Raw genomic sequence first — 19,658 nt, forward strand, 5'->3', positions numbered from 1 at the left:
AGCAGTAGGAGTGGGGCTGCTCTCAGATGCAGATGTGCCAGGAGCTGTGATTTCCTCAACACTCCAGGCTGGGCAGTGATGCTCCCACAGGCTGCAGTCCCATGGTTCTGATCAGGGGTGGAGGTATCAACAGATCCAAGTGACAAATCCAGATAAGACAAGGCAACAAGTCAGCCTATCCAGGAAGGCAAGACAAAAATGGCAGGAGGCAAAGCTGGAGGCAGGAATAGAGATAAGGCTACATGTAAACTGAGTTCAAGCCCCATCCTACAATCCAGTCAGGAGGGCAGAACTGTAGGTAGTAGAAAATGTGTACTTACAACATTACTTGAGAAGGTGAGGATGTTAAGACTTCAGCTTAAATGCAGCCCACAAATCCATAGGCAGGTCCCAAGCGAGGTTCAGCACACATCCAGCCTTTTGGTGCCTTCTGGGACCTAGCAGTTTTCATTACAATGCACTGAAATAAGAAGTAGGTCCCATGGCTTTGAACCCTTGAGAAAAGTACCTCAATGGTGTTATTTTCTCAAGGTTGGAGAAGGGGTAATTTGTGGGGTACTATACTAGGCAGAAAGGGAAGCTAAGCATTTCTGAAAAGATTTTCTGACTCTGCCCAGTCCCCACTAACAAAAACTTGATAAGCTTACTCCATTTGTCTCTCTAGTCATTTGATTCTTCAGACAGTCACTGAATAGGTCATGGCAGTTCCAACACAGTTATATAGCCATTGAACCTAAAAACAGTGACTTCTAGCCTAGAGGTGGGAGGGCATTTTCCCACCTAGAGCAGATAAAGCTGTCTCAGGCATATTCAGAGGAAAGAAGTAAATATACAGGATAGAAATGAAGAAAAATGAAAGGAAAAAAAATCAAATGCTGAAAATGAAATATTTTTACATAATAACCAGATGCAAGGAATAAGTACAAATCAAAGTAATACTGTCTGAGTCCAAGCCTTGCCCTAAGTATCATTCTGTCAACAAATTAAGAATTATTTCCTTGAATAAATAAATTATCTTAGGATGAATTTATTTGGCGAGATTTTAATACAGTATGAATTTCAGTTTAAATTTTCCCACATAGGTCTCTAGCTGCAATGTATCCGAACTCCCCAGTGTCAGCTCATGCTACAGTTTTTCCCTGCTGTGGAAGCCTTAATAATGTTTCTTTCCTTTATTTAATTATCTAGTTGCCCAAATCTTGCAAGATTTTCTTTATGTTTGAATTTCCCGCCTCTCTCCCACACGGGAACTGAAACTGGAAAAAAGGTTCCCACTTTACTGAATGCACACTTTAAGAATAACATGACTGCATAAGCATTGTTGCCATAGAAAAACAGGTAAAATAGTCTGGTAACAATACTTGGAAAGTTCACTTAACAATTAGCATCAAAATAGCAGTGGTTTGGGCTCTCGTTTAGAGCCACATCTTCATAGGTCTGTTACTCTCTTTACCAGAAATTTGATAGTTGGCAGCTCAGATAAACTACCTCTACTTAACAGATGTATCTCAAAACACTCCTATATCTCCAGTTTATAATGGATTAAATAATTTTGTGGCTTTTATACATTTGTGTATATAAAAAATGTCTCTATGTTTATAATCAGAAATGTGGAGAGAAAGAAATTAATCTTTGAGTTTAGAAACACGAATATACTCTTTGATGCAAAATCTTGTGTTCTCTGCTGTATGTATTAGATACATTTTGGACATAAATTGACATAAATGAAGTCTATTACTACCTTCCATTTTTGTGGCTGAGTCATTACCCTTAGGTGCTTCTACAAGCTCAGTTACATAACATTTCAGCTTCAGGAAGAAAAACATTGACCAATTCGTGTCTTATGATGCAATGAAGACCTAAAATACTGAAGTATTTGGTTCATTCAACATAATTCATTGTCTTATTTAAATCAGAGACTGAAAGGTTCCTAAAATCAAAGGTTACATGACAAAGCAAAAATTTTGGATAGGACAAGATTTATTTCAGCCGACACTGTAGTCTCTTATTATCATATTAAATCTTTTCATCCAAATAGAAATTGTGCTGATTTGTTTTTAAAGGTTTTTAGAGTAGAGACAAGGCTTGTTATTGATTCACTCAAACACCCAGTCAGTATTAGTATGATTCAAATTGCTGTTAGGAATTACTACAGTATTGAAAATAGAATAAATTTGGGAGTGAATGGAAATAACTAATGGAATACTGAAAAACACTTCTGGCAGACAAAGATGGGGAATTTTAAATTTTTAACTCACTTGAAAATTCTGGGCTTGAAATGTCAGCTCAGGCTTGAGTGATTGGGCTTGTACTTTTCTAGGGAAAGGATGAGATTAAAGGAGGAATGATAGATAAAAATCTAGGGAAATCTGTGTATTGAGAGCTGGCAAAAAGATAGTAGGCAAAATAAAGTAATGATATGGATGTGTTTTACAGTTTTTAAAAGAAAAAATTCTGCACAGAACAATATTTGTAGTGAAAGCATTAAGTTCCTCCTAAACTGAGTTTGAAGTTAGTTCATTTAGATGCTCATCTCTATCTAGTCTTTCCTCCAACTAAATCACCATTTTCCCAGGCATTTTTGAAGACAGCACATGGGATATATATTTAAAACTAGTTGCACACAAAGCAAGCCTCCCTCATTGCATAAATATTTTCATTTTTGAGTAAGGATATCATCCTTCATGGCATTAATCTTTTCATTTTTGAGTAAGGATAGCTCAGTAATTACTGTTGTACAACTTTTACCCCTTTCATACCTTTTTTTCTGGTGTTCACATCTGCACATTTATTTTCTTAATTTAAAAAGATATTGCACTGTTGTGGTCTAACCAGCTTGTGAACTGCCTTTTTTTTATTTTTGGATCTGGACAATACAAAAACCAGTGATATTCTTACCAAAAAAAAAAAAAAAAAAAAGAAAAAGGCAAGAAAGGAAAAAAAACCACCAACATATTTTTTCTATTAGATTGGTTTCCCAGTTTGTGCTCAGATGTAGAGGAATTTAAATTAGGTTCAAGCAAAACCTAACACCTAGGATAAGTTTCACTATTCTACAAAGAATCCTAATATTTTGTAACATTACCAAAGATCTAAGAAAAAATTTAACATTCAAGACATTTAACTTTTGACCTAATACTTTTAAAATTTGCTCCTGCAATCAGTTAAGTGTCTCAGATTCTCGTCTCAAACACATAATTGGAAGTCTGAAGTTTCTCAGATATGCTTGGGAGCCTATTACAGCCTTTTAACTGCAGTACTTGGTTTTAACATTTCTTTTACTTCAACAGAGGGTCTCAATTGTGCTTTGATACCTTTCATACTAGGTCAAGGGAGTTTGATTGAATACAGGACATTGTAACTTCTAAACTGTTACTTAAATACTGATATGCAGAGGAAAGCAAATGTTTTTGCTGTTCCTTACATCTGTCTCTAAATATGCTCATACTTTTTCACATAGAGTATTGAATGCTAGGGAGCAAAGTACTGTGATGCCTTTTTCTTTTCCGTTTTTACTTCATTCAACTGAATGGAAAGTAAGTTTCCTTGACCAAAAAATATATATAAAAACCCCAGCCTATGTTTTGCCTTCATTTCCTTTCTCTGGCATACATTTAACAATCTAGGCAATATTGTAGTTTAAGATAACAGTTATTAAATCATTTTTACAGAAGCTACCTTACTTGCTTAAAACTTTTAAATGTCAAGCTATTCCTGAGTGATCAAACTTGGACAGCATAGTTTTAATTTTCAGTTCTGGTTTTGGGGTTTGTTTAGACAGATTTCAGAAGGGGCCAAACCATACCAGAGGGAAGGATAAACTGATACCAAATGGCAATCCACCCATCCCAGAAGTGGAAGGACTAAGTGACCCAACAGAGGGCCCAAAAAAGGGTCAGTAAGATAACAGGCAGACTCTCACCTCAGATGTGATACCTGCAACAGTCAAGTTAGCCAGGTGACCCAGATGGGAGCCCAAGGCCTCATACAATGCTTTTGCAGGACTCAGCGTGCATAGGAAAAGAGAAGTATGAGAGAGAGAGAGGCTCCATTTTGGAAAAAAAAATAAGTCCCTCTTATTATAGAATCATCCTACTTTGAGCAGCCTACATGGATGTTGTTAATTCCTATTTTTCACCCACAACAGTTAATAGGCAATGCTATTTCCTGTACTTTAAAACCCATTTTGTTTTCCTAGGCTGTTTCCCATCTTCTCAAACAATAAGTTGCCATTACAGTTGTATTTGCCCTTCTCAGTGGTATCTCAGGATAACACAGGTTTCTACATACCCTGGGTGCACTTTGAAGAGGGCAGCTGAAATTTTCAAGGGTGCTTCTGGCTCCAAGGCCTGGTTCTCAGGTTCCCAGTTCCCAGTGTCTCTGTCAGTACTTTCAGGAGACATTTTCTTCTTTTATCTCCTTCTTCTCAGGCCACTCTTACATCTGCTCACATCAGTGTTCTCTATGGTCAGCAATTCCTTCAAGGTATGCACTGTCCTGCCATGGAGTACCTCCTTCACTTCCTGCCTTGCTGTTCATTTTTCACAGTGTTTACCAGCTTATTTCCAAGAGGTTTTTCTAGAGGTGCACCCACTTCAGCTGTGGGCTGAGCCATGGTGGGTGTATTGGACCTGGAACTGGCTGTGACGGAGCCAGAGCAGCCCCAGTTTCTCCTCACAGTGCCCTTCAGCCCCCCAGCTAAAAGGTGCCTACATACATACATACATATCTATGTGCGTGTGTGTGTGTGTATAAACACTCATACATGTATATATATACTCCATGCCTTGGTCCACAGCTTTTGATTCCTGAAACTGCTGGAGAAACTGTATTCCCACCGAACATAAGGATCTAATTCAGTGTATTTACAACAGGAAAACCCAGTGCAAAGATGACAACCAATGTGTTAGTTTAAGAGAAAGACTATTCTCATGCTGCAACATGTTGTTCCCCTGAGATCGGGTCTCAGAAGAAAAAATATTTCTCACAGACACATATATATACAAAGAGTAAAAAACTCCACACCCCGATAGCAACAAGGACAGCTTTTGTCAACTTTCTGGCTTGTTCTAGCAAATTATTCTGCTCAGTAGCTTTCCCTTACTGCATAATGCAATGTAAAAATTCCAAATCTTGGAAAATTTTTTAAATTTATACTATGCATATTACTCTTTTATGTCTTAGCCTCTTACCCTAGCACCAGCAAAAGGTACTTTTATTGTATTTTTTTTAAAGCAGTTTTGTTTTATGAGGAAAACGAGAAGAAAAATCTAGACAAGAAAATAGTTTGCCATTTATGACTACATCTACGTCTGTCTCTCGATTGTTAAATTATAAATGACACTGAAGATACAACATGCTCTATTAATATATTATCACTTTAAACTAAAAGTGTCCATTAGAACGACTTGACATTACATTGCTGACTTCATAGTGTATCAAATCCCATTTTTAATACTAAATTCTACTGATAATTACAGATTCCCAAACTAAGATCCTCTGACTTTATAACCCCACTTTACAGTAAAGATTCCGTAGTTATTTTTTTTAAGAAACTAAAGGTCCTTTTTTGAAAATGACACCATTGAACACAAGGTTTCAAATAGTGCTACCCACTTAATGTCACATACAGTTCAATGAAATTAATATAAACAGAGATGTTCTTTTCAATTGATGTAAACCCTTGCTGAAGAAAACTAAGATTAAATGGTTCAGTGCTTTCCTGTCTTCTGTTTCTACCTTCCCATTTCCATTTTTTGTAACAAGCTAAATGTAGTTGTTAATCGTGTTCTGTTTAAATGTAAACTGTCCTTTCTAACTTTAATCTATTTGTTGGCAAAAGGAAAAGAATTTGCTTACAATGATTTACTATGGAAAATTCATGAGAAGTCAGTTAATGAGCTGAACCATTTGTTATTTCCTCAAGAATACATCCTTTCACAGTTGGGGATTTTAAAGTATTTTTCACTATTTTTGTTGAACAAAATAAGATTTGTATTAATTAAATCCTATGAAGTATTGCAAATCTTTATGGATTGATGTATTTTCCTGAAGATTCCTGCACAGAACAGTCATGCCTGATTTCATAAAAAGATTACATTACTGTCAGTTGACTCTAATTAACACTTTAGACACTTCATAGGTATTTAGAAATGATATTTTGTTCCCATTCATAATATGGTACAACTATGGTGTTGGAACCCCGGGTTCTGAGAATTTCAGCCTGTCAGTACTGAGGGGAAGTGATCCTCTCAGATGTGCAGGTCAGTCGAGAGTCTGTTGCTGTAGTTAAGGAATAGGATGAGCTGAAAGAAAAGGAGGTATTACAAGTCAAAGTAAGGCAGAAATCCTGTGCTTTTGTCAGCTATTCAGTGTCTCGCACTGCTTTAAAATATGACCTTTTGCATACAGCTATGATCAAGCTCTGTCTAAGCAACTAATTCCCTACATGCTCTGAATATCCTGATGTCTAGACCACTCCTGAAAGTGTTTTAAATTTCTCTGCTTTATTTTGCTGTAAAATGTCGAGTTTTTTGAGACTGTTATAGTATCTTCACCATGATAACTATCATTTGAACACAAAAAGGCCACACCTCACATGGTGTGCCTACCTCTCACTTGATTCTTTTGGCATCTTGGATACAGGTGGGGAAAGAAAAGAAAGATGTGTCTTGTCTCCCATCACTTTCATACATTTAGATGCCATGCATGTGTAAGTGCCCCACTGTGATGTGATGGTTTTCATTAAACTAGGACATGTTTTCACCAGAGTGAGGAAATTAGAGAGCATCAAGAACAAGGCAAGGTTTATTGGATGGATAAATTTTTTTCAGAGAAAAAGTTCAGCTGGCCAAGGGTTCATATGAAAAGCATCAACATCTTTTAAACAACCAAAAGTGCAGATTTATAATGAGTTCACATCAACAGAACATCTAAATCTCTTTAAATTCTCCCATTTGTACACAGCAATAACGATACTCTATTAAGAAAATGAACACAGGTAATATTACTCTCTGTAAAAAAATTTAATAATCTGATCATACACAAAAATAAAAGAATAAGAAAACATTTGTGGCATATTTCACTACAGTTTATACACTACAGTGAAGTAGATGAGCAAACAAACATTTTGACTAAAGATCAAAACAGGCTGTCTGGAAAAACATTTTGGAAACCAGAATATTACTTTTGAAATTGGAAAGATTTATATGTTGACATCACTGCCAATTTCAACCATTTAAAATTATGAGTCAAACCTCAGATAATCATAGGATCAGCTTAAAAATAGAAACATTAAAAAAAAATAGTCTGTGTTTCTTTTTACTAACACTTTGCTTTCTGAGATCATACAGATCACTCAGTCCTCCCTGCCCCTGGTGGGATGCGGAGAACAATCTGAAAAAGGTAAAACCCATGAACTGAAAGAAGAAAATAGTAATAGTAATAGTAATAATAATATTAATGCAAAGGGAGATAACAGAAAGTGGGACAGTTATAGTGAGGCACAATACAACTGCTCAGCCCTGCTGACCCAGCCCATTCCTGAGCAGGGATCGGCTCTCCCATTTCTACACTGAACATTAAGTTCTATGGTTTGGAATATCCCTTTGGCTAGTTTGGGTCATCTGTCCTGGCCACGCTCCCTCCCAGCTTCTTGTGCACCTCCTCAGTGACAGAGCATAGAAATTGAAAAGGGTAAGCACTACTGAGCAGCACCTCAAACATGAAACAATGCTTGGACTCGATAATCTTAAAGGTCTTTTCCAACCTAAACAATTCTATGATCAGTGTGGCATCAACATTATTCCCATATTAAATCCAAAACAGAGCACTATACCAGCTACTAGGAAGAAAATTAACTCTATCCCAGCCAAAGCTTGCTCGCTCTTAATTTCTGCTGTGGTGACTTTATGAAATGACTAAACATCATGAACTTACTAAACATTATCAGACTTTTGTTATATATATACATATATATATGTAATATGAGAGATAGGAATACACACAACTAACCAGCAACTTTTAAGACACAATTTTTGGCACAGGAGAGGCTCAAGACTGTTTCAAAGCTGACTCCTTAATTACTGGGAAACGATGAAAGCAGAAGTGATGGCAACTTTAGTAAAGTGATGGAGGAGTAGATAGGCAGCAGATAGACAAAAAGTGACCCTCTGCCAGAAGCAAGAAATCCCTATTGAATCCACAATCTTCATGTCATAGTCTTGCATTAGTTTGATTTACTACCTGATGTCAGAGGGACCTGTGAGGACACCAGTCTTACTGCAGCCAGCCTTGCTTCACCCAACATATACTTCCCTTTCAGACCAAATAAAACATAAGTGATCTCTGGCAAATCAGGAAAACTCCTCCCTAACTGTACTCCTTCTGTGCCCCACCATGCCCTTCACCTTATTTGTAACCTTTCTACACAGTAAGTTATAATGATATGACAACAATGTAATTTTAAATACAAATTTTCAGGCATCAGCTAAACCCCGATAGCTCAGTTTTATAGCAGTATGATAGAGTATAGCCACAGGATACTGGAGGAAAATACAAGCATGTAGATAGTAAGGTCTCTAGAGCAAAGACTTGAGAATCTTGAAGAACTGGGTCTTGAATATTCACTGAATATACCTAGATGGTATTGCAATAATAGCAATGCTAACTATCAAAAACATACACCAGAAAAAGAAGCCACTCCGTCATTGTTTTGTTTTCCATTACTTTTTAGTGGAAGAAAGCTGTTTCTTGGGCTTTTTTTTTTTCTGACAATCAAAATTTCAAAGATGAAAACTTTGGGAAACCATTTACCTGCTAGTGTTGCCACTGACACTGTTAAAAGTTCTTCAAATGGATGACAGAAATGAAGGCAATCATCACTAACAGTACGGGATAATTATCTTGGTCTACAATGTCTAATACATGCACATAACATGCAATTACAGTCAGCTCTATCTCTTGGGAAGCCACTTACATGTGAAGAGATATAAACTCCCTTTTATTACAATTTTCCAAACTGCAGAAGAAATTAGAGAATAGGTCTTCTCATCATATCTCAACATACATAAAAATAATGAGAACATTGATTCATTGACTATATGTTTTAACCCTTCCTCATACAAGAATTGCAATACGGAAAGATAAAATTTCATTATAAATAAAAATAACTGAACAACAAAGTCAAAATTACAAATAACATTGTAGAAGTGCAAGATGTGCTCTGTGACTCTGCCATCTTAGGACAAAGACTAATTTATCCTGTTCCTGTTTTAGTTTACATGATCTTTCATCTCTCTCTTCTCCTTCCCATTATTTTCTGGGTTATCTTATCATCCTGTTTACTTCATATGTACACAGATTTCTCCTTTCTCCCAAATTTAGAAAATTTTGATTTAGTTATTTTTTATCATGCTTGTCTTGTCTTAGTGTTTTGAAAAGGCCAAAGGAAGAAAAGAGCTTTATAAATGAGATTATTAGTATTATATCAAATCTGCGAGAATGCAGAACAATGACAATACTGGAGGCGTTCCTATTAGCACCACAGTCAAATACCACTGTGGAAGCTTTTGTCTGTGGAAAGGCTGATGTGGCAACTGCATAATGGACAGATTAATGTCGCACAGCTGTTATTACAGTCATATGTCCCATTATGTCATAGAAGTTACATGATGTCTGCATGAGTTTTAAATCAGACAGTGCCCATGAACATTAATGCATTCTTTCAAAATCACATAAATCCAAGAAGCATTGCTTGCAAATCTCACTGTTAATACTCATCCTATCTCTTCAGTGGTTAGAAAATAAAAAGTTTAATTTCAGTCATTTTTTGGAGATGATTTTCTTTGTACATAAAAAAAATTATATAAAATAATATTAGTGTATACATTATCTTAAAATGTAAGATATTGGGATCCTGTGGTTTAAGATATTTTAGACTGAAACCTTCTTAAATATCAAAGTCTGGCCACTCCTCAATCACAGAATGATAGAAAGCATTGTTGGAAAAGGCTGTGAATTTTTCAAATCTCTCCAAAGGTAAAATTGATTTCAACTATGTTGTCATAGTTGGGATATATCTGGCTGTCAGATAGTTTTATAACCTGCTTTAAATACTTTCAGTGCTGGAAACTTCATCATCTCCAGTACATAATTATTCTTACATTCCTGAAGACTTCCCTTGCTACAAAATAAGGAATTTTATCTCATGGGGAAGTTTGCTCCTTGGCTTTTTTGCTAGTATGGGAAATTATCTAGCCCCAGTCTGAACACATTTCAGTTGTTCAAGATGAAACTGAGATCACTGCAATATGGAAATTAAGAACTTCATTTAGCAGGGCTCAAATGAGAGGAGCATCCACTAGTGGAGTGGGTAACATCCTTAGCAACATGTGGTTGGAGAGATGGGATTTAATCCCTAAAACGATTGTTTGATTTAGTCTTACTTCCTCACATCTGAAACAGGTTAGCTTGTAGCAGTCACAGGATTATCAACAAAAATCAGGCTGTATTTTATGAGTTCTTTGGAAGGTTTATGAGGTTTTATCACATTTCTTCTAAGAATTGTGATGAAGAAGGACTTTCTAAGTGAGACTGGCTCATTCTATTCAGCAGTGGACTAGAAAACAATGTGTCGGTATCCATCAAGGAGACAGTAGGAAAGGCAGTCCAAGTTAGTAATTTCCCAATGAACTGGTGGTGGGGTCAGTCCCCCATATTCTTCCAAAGTGACTGCAATCACAGCTCATGACTGTTGTCATGAGGCTATTCAGAGACTAACAAAAGATGACAATACCAAAATTATTTGATGAAATGATCAAAATTATTTGCAAAAACAAAGAGCTTTCTGATTTCATTGTTGCTATTCTTACTCTTATTGTTGAATTCATTTTCATATCCGCTAATTTAAGGTAAAGAACCTCTTTCATGAATACTTTTTTTAGAGAACTAGCACTGATTGGTACATTATTTCAAGCTTTGAGACCTTTGAGGTCTCTTAGAGATTTTTCCTGTTCGTAATTAGCAATTAGCTGTGTTAAAACCCTTATAGTAGGCATGTAATCAAGAGCTAGAAGCAATGATTTGATGTTCTCTGATTGTTTTCCATCTACAGAGTATTTCATCTTGAGGAGCACCAGTATGAATTAGATGGATATATTATATTGATGAATCTTTTAAACCCAAAGTTTATTATCCCCACATTATGCTATAATGTAGTATTTGAATACAGGAAAATAACTCAGTGTTTTAAGAAAGGAAGTATTGATATCCCTCTTTTATTGATGACAAAACCAAGACTTTATCATAGGATTTGTAAAGAAATTTTCTGAAATAGATCAGCAAGAGAAAATATAGCAGTTCTTATGACAAAATCTTTCAGAAAAATACCTTCTCACATGTAAATGGAAAGAGGAGTTTTCTCACTGGACCACTCATCAGTAGGATACTAGTGGCAATAACTAGGTCCACTACATAAACAAAGGCCTGTTCTCAAAAGGAAATATATACTTGGACTCTAATCAGTCTAGCATCTTGTAGACTACATTCTCTGCCAGGAAAAAACATTATCCTTCTAATTTTTCCAATGCAATTTGTTACATTTCTCCTGTTCTGGAGAAGTGAGGGCTTTGGGGAAACCTAATTGCAACCTTCCAGTACCTTAAGGGGACTCTGAGTTAGCTATCTAGAACACTTTTATAGTCAATGGAGAAAAAATAAGCTTTTCTGCATTGTGAATCACCCGACATCTAAACCCAATCTAAATTGGTTTAGATTTATGTATTTAACTGAACTTGATATCACTCTAATAGTAACTTTCCTTCCATTGATAGTAACAGAAGTCAAATGGCTTATTCAGACAAAACCACGTGGTGTAGGTAGGAGAAATTTTATTATATTTCTATTTGAAAGCTCAGTCAAGAGTAATTTGCCAAGGCAGAGCAAGTGGTCAGTAAATTACTCATTTGCTGAAATAAAACCCAAGTTATTACACTGTTTAAGTGCCAGCTGAGCTAAGGTTCATCATTGACTCTATAGCACAGTACCTTCAGTTTAAAAATTGTCACCCAGTATACCTGATTATGCAGGTATGCATATCTTAGGTGTGCTCATCCTCAGTGAATGGAGTGTTGGAGCAAGCAGAGGTAGGACCGGGCACAAGGAAGACGACCATCTCCTAATGTCAAACAGTGGGCGGAAGCTGTGGAGCGCAGTCTGGAATCTTGTTTGAGCTTGTACCCTGACACATTGACACCAGCACCTCTTTACCACTCCATACCACAGTCTTTTTACTTTCCCTTTTGCTTGCAGTGGTTCAGTGGGGTGGAGAGGCACTACACACTGCAGCAAGTACTCTAAGGACACCTCTGGCCACTAAGGAGCATGGATCAGGAGCTGGCTGAATCATTTTAATGTTTGCTAAATGTGATGTGACCTAACAATGAAGTTCTGGCATACTTTTCCGACTTCAAAGTCTTATTCCACTTCCATCTCTCTTCACTCACCTCCAGGCTGATAATTAAAAAAATTTCAATGGCATCACTTAAAACCTGCATGCTACACATCTTGTCTTTTCTGTCCTTTCCTTTCCTTTTCCTGTTGCTACTCTGTTGTATATAAACAGCTAGAGAAGGCAGTCTGCAGCAAAATGTGCACCTGTCAGAGTTCACTTCCACTTGCAGCTTTTACTCAAATTGGTTTCCTGTCTGTTGCAGGGAGCTGCTGGAGTCTTTCGTTTTCTCATGCCAGGAGACTATTCATGAAGTAATTCACACAGCTACTTCCAGACCCAGCTGACCCTTTTCACCCTGCACAATGTGACTTTTCACCTAAAGGATCTACTCACAGCAAAGCACATCCCCAGAGTGTTGGTATGTGAACTATTAGCTCTGCAGAGTTCTTTTTAGCTATTAGATATGCACACTGTTTTTACAAATGCAGTCACTGAGGTGTCTCGGGTATGTATGGAAAATATGTCATATAACAAGAAAAACTATCAAAACTGAGACATTCAGCGAGTCTGCAAATTCCAATATCCTGTCTCTGCAAGTGGCTACTACCGCATGCTTTAAGGGAAAGTCTAAGAAAAATTGAAGAAAAAGAATAACCTTTCCTCAGAAGGAACACATTTTTTAACTGTCACTCTTGGATGACTGCTTATGCTCAGAATCACTGAAACTCTGCCTTTGTCAGAATAATAATAAAAAGAAGAAATAGCCTATGGTTAATTCTGTGGATGGTCCCATGGCTCACGTAAATGTCTGATTCATTTAAAGTCAGCTATAGTATCGACCTCTCTAATAGGCTGTGCCATTCCTCCCAAAGGAAGGAATTCCAGAGGTTAATTATATATTATAAATTATATCCCTTTTCTTTTTAGCTGAATGCTGCTTTCCCCCACCCCCTGAAACCTTTCCTCTCCTTCACTGTTTTGTACTTTATCACATCTCTCTCACTTCATTTTTTTTACTCCTAGCATATTTTCCCATCTTAGTTTTAGTTTTTATGGAAAGCTATGGCAAGAAGAATGAATCTAAGGGCTGCACTTTCACTAATTCTGGAGGTATGGATGCAAAATACATATTTGGTCAATGCAATCTATAAAGTTTAGTATAATGCAAATTAAATCACATCCAGGCTGTGAAAACATTGACATGGAGTTAATTCCAATTATTAAAACAGCCATGGCAAAAGCCCTGAAATAAAATTTTCTGGATCAATAAATTCCTAAATTTTGAGAAGATTTCTTTTCTGAACATGCACAGCGAAGTGGCCACAGATACATCTGGCAGAATCCCTGATTAGTATTTTGTTCCCATCTACTAAGTACCAAATTTTCACTGTTCAGTGATGCTGTTTCAATTTTAGAATATGGTCACTGTGTCATGTGAAATGAATCTTCTTACAGTGGTGTCTGAACGAAGGAGAAATTTATGCTGTACAATCATAGCTATTACCTTTTTGCAGGATCCAAATATAATAACATTTGCATATATTAGTCTTGCAAAAGCACAGACTAAAATCCTGGTTCCATTTCTGTGATGACAACATAGAAACCATTTAAAATTAATTTTTTTTTGTTACGTGACAGTGGTATATATTACTATGCTATTTTATCCATTTTAATTTGAAAGTGCTTAAGGCCTTGGGTTTTTAAAACTCATTTAGTAGTAATGACCTGGATACTAGATGAATGTTAACACGTCAACCACTTCCCCTTCTCCTCCCTTGCTCTCAGTCCAATAACAATTAAAGGAATTAAAGCATGTTTTATTGCATGTGTTCCTCTTAAAAACAAAAACAAACCAAACTTGAGCTTGATAATATGATACAAGGAAAAAAGCAGGTAGGGAAGTGAACATAAAGGGCAGAAACAGAAAGTAAATCAAAAGAGAAATAAATGTGAAAGAAGCAAACAAATGTCTTTCCTTTCCTTACAAATATGCAAAATAGTCACTACCTGGAAATTCTAGGGCTGTGCTTTGAAGCAAGACTCAGAGATAGTTGCACAACCTGAAAGACATGAAAATTTTTCTCTTGCCATAACTGTCTTTCTCAGGTTCAGATAGCACAAAAGTAGGGTTTAGGCGATTACATGTCTAAGTTGAATTGAAGTCTTCTTTGGCATAATTATACATGCTATCATAGAGAGTTTTTAATGCATGGTCTTAGTTCTATACTGCTAGTGCACTTATAATGTTCACTAGAAAAAAGAAAGAGTCCAGGTTAGCCTTGATTTTAACTAATATTCTGAATATTGATTAATTGTTAATAGTTATTTGGTTAAATGGCAAGAGCTATTCTGAGATACTTTTATGCTCAGCTTTTCATTCTATTAACTGTCTGTTCTTCAGTGTACATTCTTCATCTGAGCAGTACCTGCAGATAGAGTACAACACTGAAAACAGCAGATATTATTCTATCCATAACTTCACTGGCTGATAAACCAGAAGCAATTTGAAAACATAAAACACATTACAGTGATTATTATAGCTTATTGCTGCTCTGTTTTTATCGTTTTCTCCTTTACATTGTAGATTTAAACTAATATTTGTTCCACAGTCATGTCCCACAGAGCAGAATGGAAAAAGAATTTTACCAAGAAATAGAACACATTCACACATACTGCATAGGAAAAAATGAAATAACAATGTTAAGGTTTTGTGAGGTGTAAGTGGTGCCAAGTTCAGCTAGACAATGCATATAGATCTAAAGCTTTAAAAAGCTCCATCTTGCAGAAATGTATTTTATGTGAGTTTAGAGATATTCAGTAGAACTGACCCTCCAAGGAACACAACTTCCTTTATGAAAGAAAAATTTAACTCTCAGAATTTTATGCATAGTACGGTTTAAGAGAACTGAAACCTCTAGATAAGCACATAAAATCACAGCTGGAAAAGTCTAGAAGCAAAAACACGAATAAAGAAAAAAAAATTGCTAACATTCTTTGTGTTCTTAAATGTTAACTTTTCTGCCTGTATTGCTGTAACAGGAATCATTTTAACTTAAGGTCTATTCAATAGATATTGTTTTCTATCATTTAAAATCACGGAATAAATTAGATTAGAAGGTATCCCTGGAGCCCATCTGATCCAAGGCCCTGCTGAAATCAGGACTAAGTTTAATATTTGATCAGATTGCTCTGGATCTTGCCCAATCTTGTATTTTCTCTGTGTACATCTGAGAGGAACACGTCTTCATCTTCTTTATAACAGTCTACTAGGTAGTTGAATGTAGCAGCAAGACTGCACAAACCCTACCTCCTCAGACTGAAAAGAAAAATTAAAATTCACCTTTTTTCTCAAACTCTTCTCAGAAGCATTGTCAGGCACTGGATAGGCTGTCAAGGGAGGAAGTTAGGTTGTCATCCCTGGAGGTATTTAACAGAAGTGTAGATGTAGCACTGAAGGACATGGTTTAGTGGTGGATTTAGTCCTGGGTTAATGATTAAACTTGATGATCTTAAAGGTCTTCTCCAACCTAAAATATTCTATGATTCCATTCTCCAGCCCTCTTTGTAGCTCCACCAGTAGCTCTCCAGTTTTTGAATGCCTTTCTTTTACTAGGAAGCCTCAATTTCAATGCAGCACTCAAAACCTGGTTTCACATGCCAAATAGATGGGGATAATTCCTCTGGGAATAATCTCTCACCTTCCTGTCTGTGTTTCACTGAAGCTGCTCAGTGAGCAGTTACCCCTCACAGCCGCGAGGGTGCACTGCTGACTCAGGATCGACTCGTGGCCACCAGGACTTCCAAAGCCTTTCCCTCAAAGCTCCTTGCAAGCTGGTTAGGCCCTTTCTCTTACAAGGGTTTGTTCCACTCCAATAATTGTGACATTTCATGAGGTCTCTGTTAGTTCATTTTCCCCAGCACATTGAAATCGCTTTGGATGGTCACTTTTCCCTCCAGCCCATCAAGTATTGCTCCCCATTTGGTGTCATCCATAAACTTACTCAAGGTACTTTTCATCTAGTCGTTCTACCTGTTAGTGAAAGACATTAAATAGCATCATTTATTTTCCAATGAAGAACACATCCAGTAACATAAGACAGCCTCTTCAGAAGTCTTGCCTTGCTGTATTGTCCCATTAGGGTCCTATTGTCCTGTAGCTGTCTCACTAATTGTGTATTCAAAAATGGGTTTATATTGCTTCAGTTCAGAATTCTCTCTTCATCCATGTTGCTTTCCTACCACACTTGTTTGCCTTCCTGTACAAAAGGATGGAGAATTCTTGTGCCCTGAAGAGATGATTCTTGAGGATTATCCAACCCTGCTGGGCCCTTTTGTTCTTCAGAGCTATCTCCTAGGAGAGTCTCCAAGTATTTCCATGAAAAAGCATAGGTCAGCTCTCCTGAAGACAAGGGTTGCTATTCACTTTCATAGAATCACAGACTATTTGAGGTTTGCTGTGATGTCTTTTCATTGTCAAGTCCAATCTCTTCTGCTGAAGCATGGTCAGCTAGGGCAGGTGGCCTAGGACTCTGTCCAGCCCTTACCCCTCTCTCTCAGGATCTTAAACTTTAACGTCATAAACACAATGGAGGCTTCCATTAGTCTCCAAAACCCTGACTACTTTTCCTGGTTTATAAACAGCAGGTCCTTCCTGCAGAGCACGTACCCTAAGCAGCTTGCCAAACTCTTGTGTCCTTGCTTGTGCCCTGCATGTCAAGCAGATACCAAGATAAAATTTCCCATGAGTACCACAGCCTTTAACCATGAGGCTTCCTCCTCTATGATCTCTAAAGAAATCTTCATCTGTTTCCTCTTGTTCAGGTCCTCTGTAGGGAATATCTACCAATGCACTTCTATGTCTCTGTGATCTCAGTAAGATTATATATTGCTGAGTGCACAAGAACTTCCAATTTTACTTCTTTGTTTTCAGAGATGTACATATTCATGAACAGGTGCTTAGGACAATCACAAAGATCCACAGCTTTGTTTGGGGAAGTGTGAAAGTCTTCCATGTCATGCTGTCCCTGCGAGCCTCCTATGTTCCATAACATTCTTTCACTTTTCCATGTACTTTGTGTACTCTTCTCTTCTGAGTCTCCATTTAAGGCCTCCATCATCCAGTGAATCTATATCTTGTCATTTAAATATAACCTCAAGCCATCTGTCTTTCTATGTAATATGGATCCGGGATTTTTTTTTTTGCGCCAGCAAGATCCTTTCTATGTCCTTCTCCTCCCTGATGCTACACCATGTACTCAATTTCTCCCACAGCTCTTTTGCTTGACAGTCCTGTGACTCTTAGTGTGTACAACCCACAGCTGTCAGCCCTGGGGCAGGAGAAACTACAGACACCTCTGGCAACCTGGTACTTGTCACCCTTGTCCTTCCTCAGGAGCTGTGTCTTGGTCAAAGGCAGGTCATCCTGGGGTGGGAGGTGGGGAAGGGGTGTCAGTGCATGTTCTCTTGGAAACCACACTCCCTGATACACCTTTATTGTTGTGGGACCAGCTCCGCTAGTCCCATGTGGTCACTTTCACATACCTCTGGGTGTCCTGCATGTCCTATCTTATCAGCACCAGCTGCTGAGTGCTGATTACTATCTTCTCTTGATATGCTCCTTTTCTACAAAGCGTTGGACCCAGACAGTCCTAGGAATAGACCCAGGCTTTTCTTGGTGTTTCTAAGCAGTAGGACAAGAGGCAATGGGCAGAAACTGATGCACAGGAAGTTACACCTGGAAATGAGGAAGAACTTTTCTGTGTGGGTGAGCGAGTAGTGGAACAGACTGCCCAAAGATGTTGTGGAGCCTCCCTCACTGGAGATGTTCAAGAAGCATTTGGATGCACAGCGTGACTCTGCTCGAGCAGGGAGGTTGGACCACATGACCCACTGAGGCCCTTCCAACCTTTCCCATTCTCTGACTGTGAAACCTGGCTTAGATTATTTTTGGTAATTAACTTAAGCTGTATAATTTTTACAAGGGCAAGAAAGAAGGACCTCCCTGCAACACAGTGACAAATGGTCCTTCAGTGCTAAAGGAACATTTTTTGCACCCACCTCAAAGAATTGTTTGGGTTTGTTTTTTTTTTTTCTTTTCCTTTCAAGAGACTTGGGATAATATGTATAAAAAGAAAGACCAGCAGAAGTGAAATCTTGGAATTTGTTTCTTGGGAAATCTTCTTGACTACAAAATTTAATTCCCATTTATTTAACATGTTCTAGCCTGCTTTGAGATTTTAAAGAACAGATGCTCTCCTGCCCTTACTTCACTAACAGTTTCAATGAAACATTTTTAAATGGCAGCTATACGAATAACAATTTTCAGCAACAAAGAGCATCATTTTATCTTGTCAGAAATTGACACTTACTGTACAAGATCTGTTACTACAAAATTAATGCAAGGGCATTATTTATTGTTCTTGACTAGGAAGTAATTTGGTTTGGATGACTTGATAGTCATCATAATCTTCTATAAATATAAATTAATCTGAGCATTATTAAATAGCAGTTTTAAAATAAACAAAAGGAAGTACAAGCTATGATAAAAGCATGGAATTCTTTTTTGTAGGATATTATAAGTGCCAAAACATAGATTTAGGAAGGATTAGGAATATTCATGGAAGAAAATTCTGTCAAATACAGTTAAACAGAAAGATATGGTCTTTAGCTCAGAAAATACTAAAACTTCAGATTAACTGCTGATTTCTGAAAGGGTTTATTTGGGAAAGTATCACAAGAGGATTATACTGACTGTATTCACTATCATTTTTTTCCTAACATTGAAAACTGGACTACATAAATTTTTGTCATGTTCTAATATGGCCGTGGTCTTATAAGTTTTGTGTCAACACAAACTCTCCTTGATCTATACAGACCGAAAAGTCATATTTGCTTTTAACATTTCATCAGCATTCCTTTATTCCTGTCTGAAGTGCATAACTTTTCTAATGCAGAAAGGACCTCTGACTGGGACATTTTGAAAGCACTTTTGAAAGCACTGATTTGAACTATGCCAAATCTGATTTCATGCCTACCTCATCTTAGGTGACTAATAACAAACCACCTATGTGACAAATATGCCTCTGAACTACTGCTTACAATGTACATGAATGTTACATAACATAGATATGTCCTCAGCTTGAATCATTATATGTAAACTAATCTCACTTCATTGCTAACACACAAGGTTTACATTGCACAACCCTAT

Source organism: Corvus brachyrhynchos, unplaced genomic scaffold, assembly GCF_000691975.1.
Source record: "Corvus brachyrhynchos isolate BGI_N302 unplaced genomic scaffold, ASM69197v1 scaffold9, whole genome shotgun sequence".
NCBI classification, from domain to species: domain Eukaryota; kingdom Metazoa; phylum Chordata; class Aves; order Passeriformes; family Corvidae; genus Corvus; species Corvus brachyrhynchos.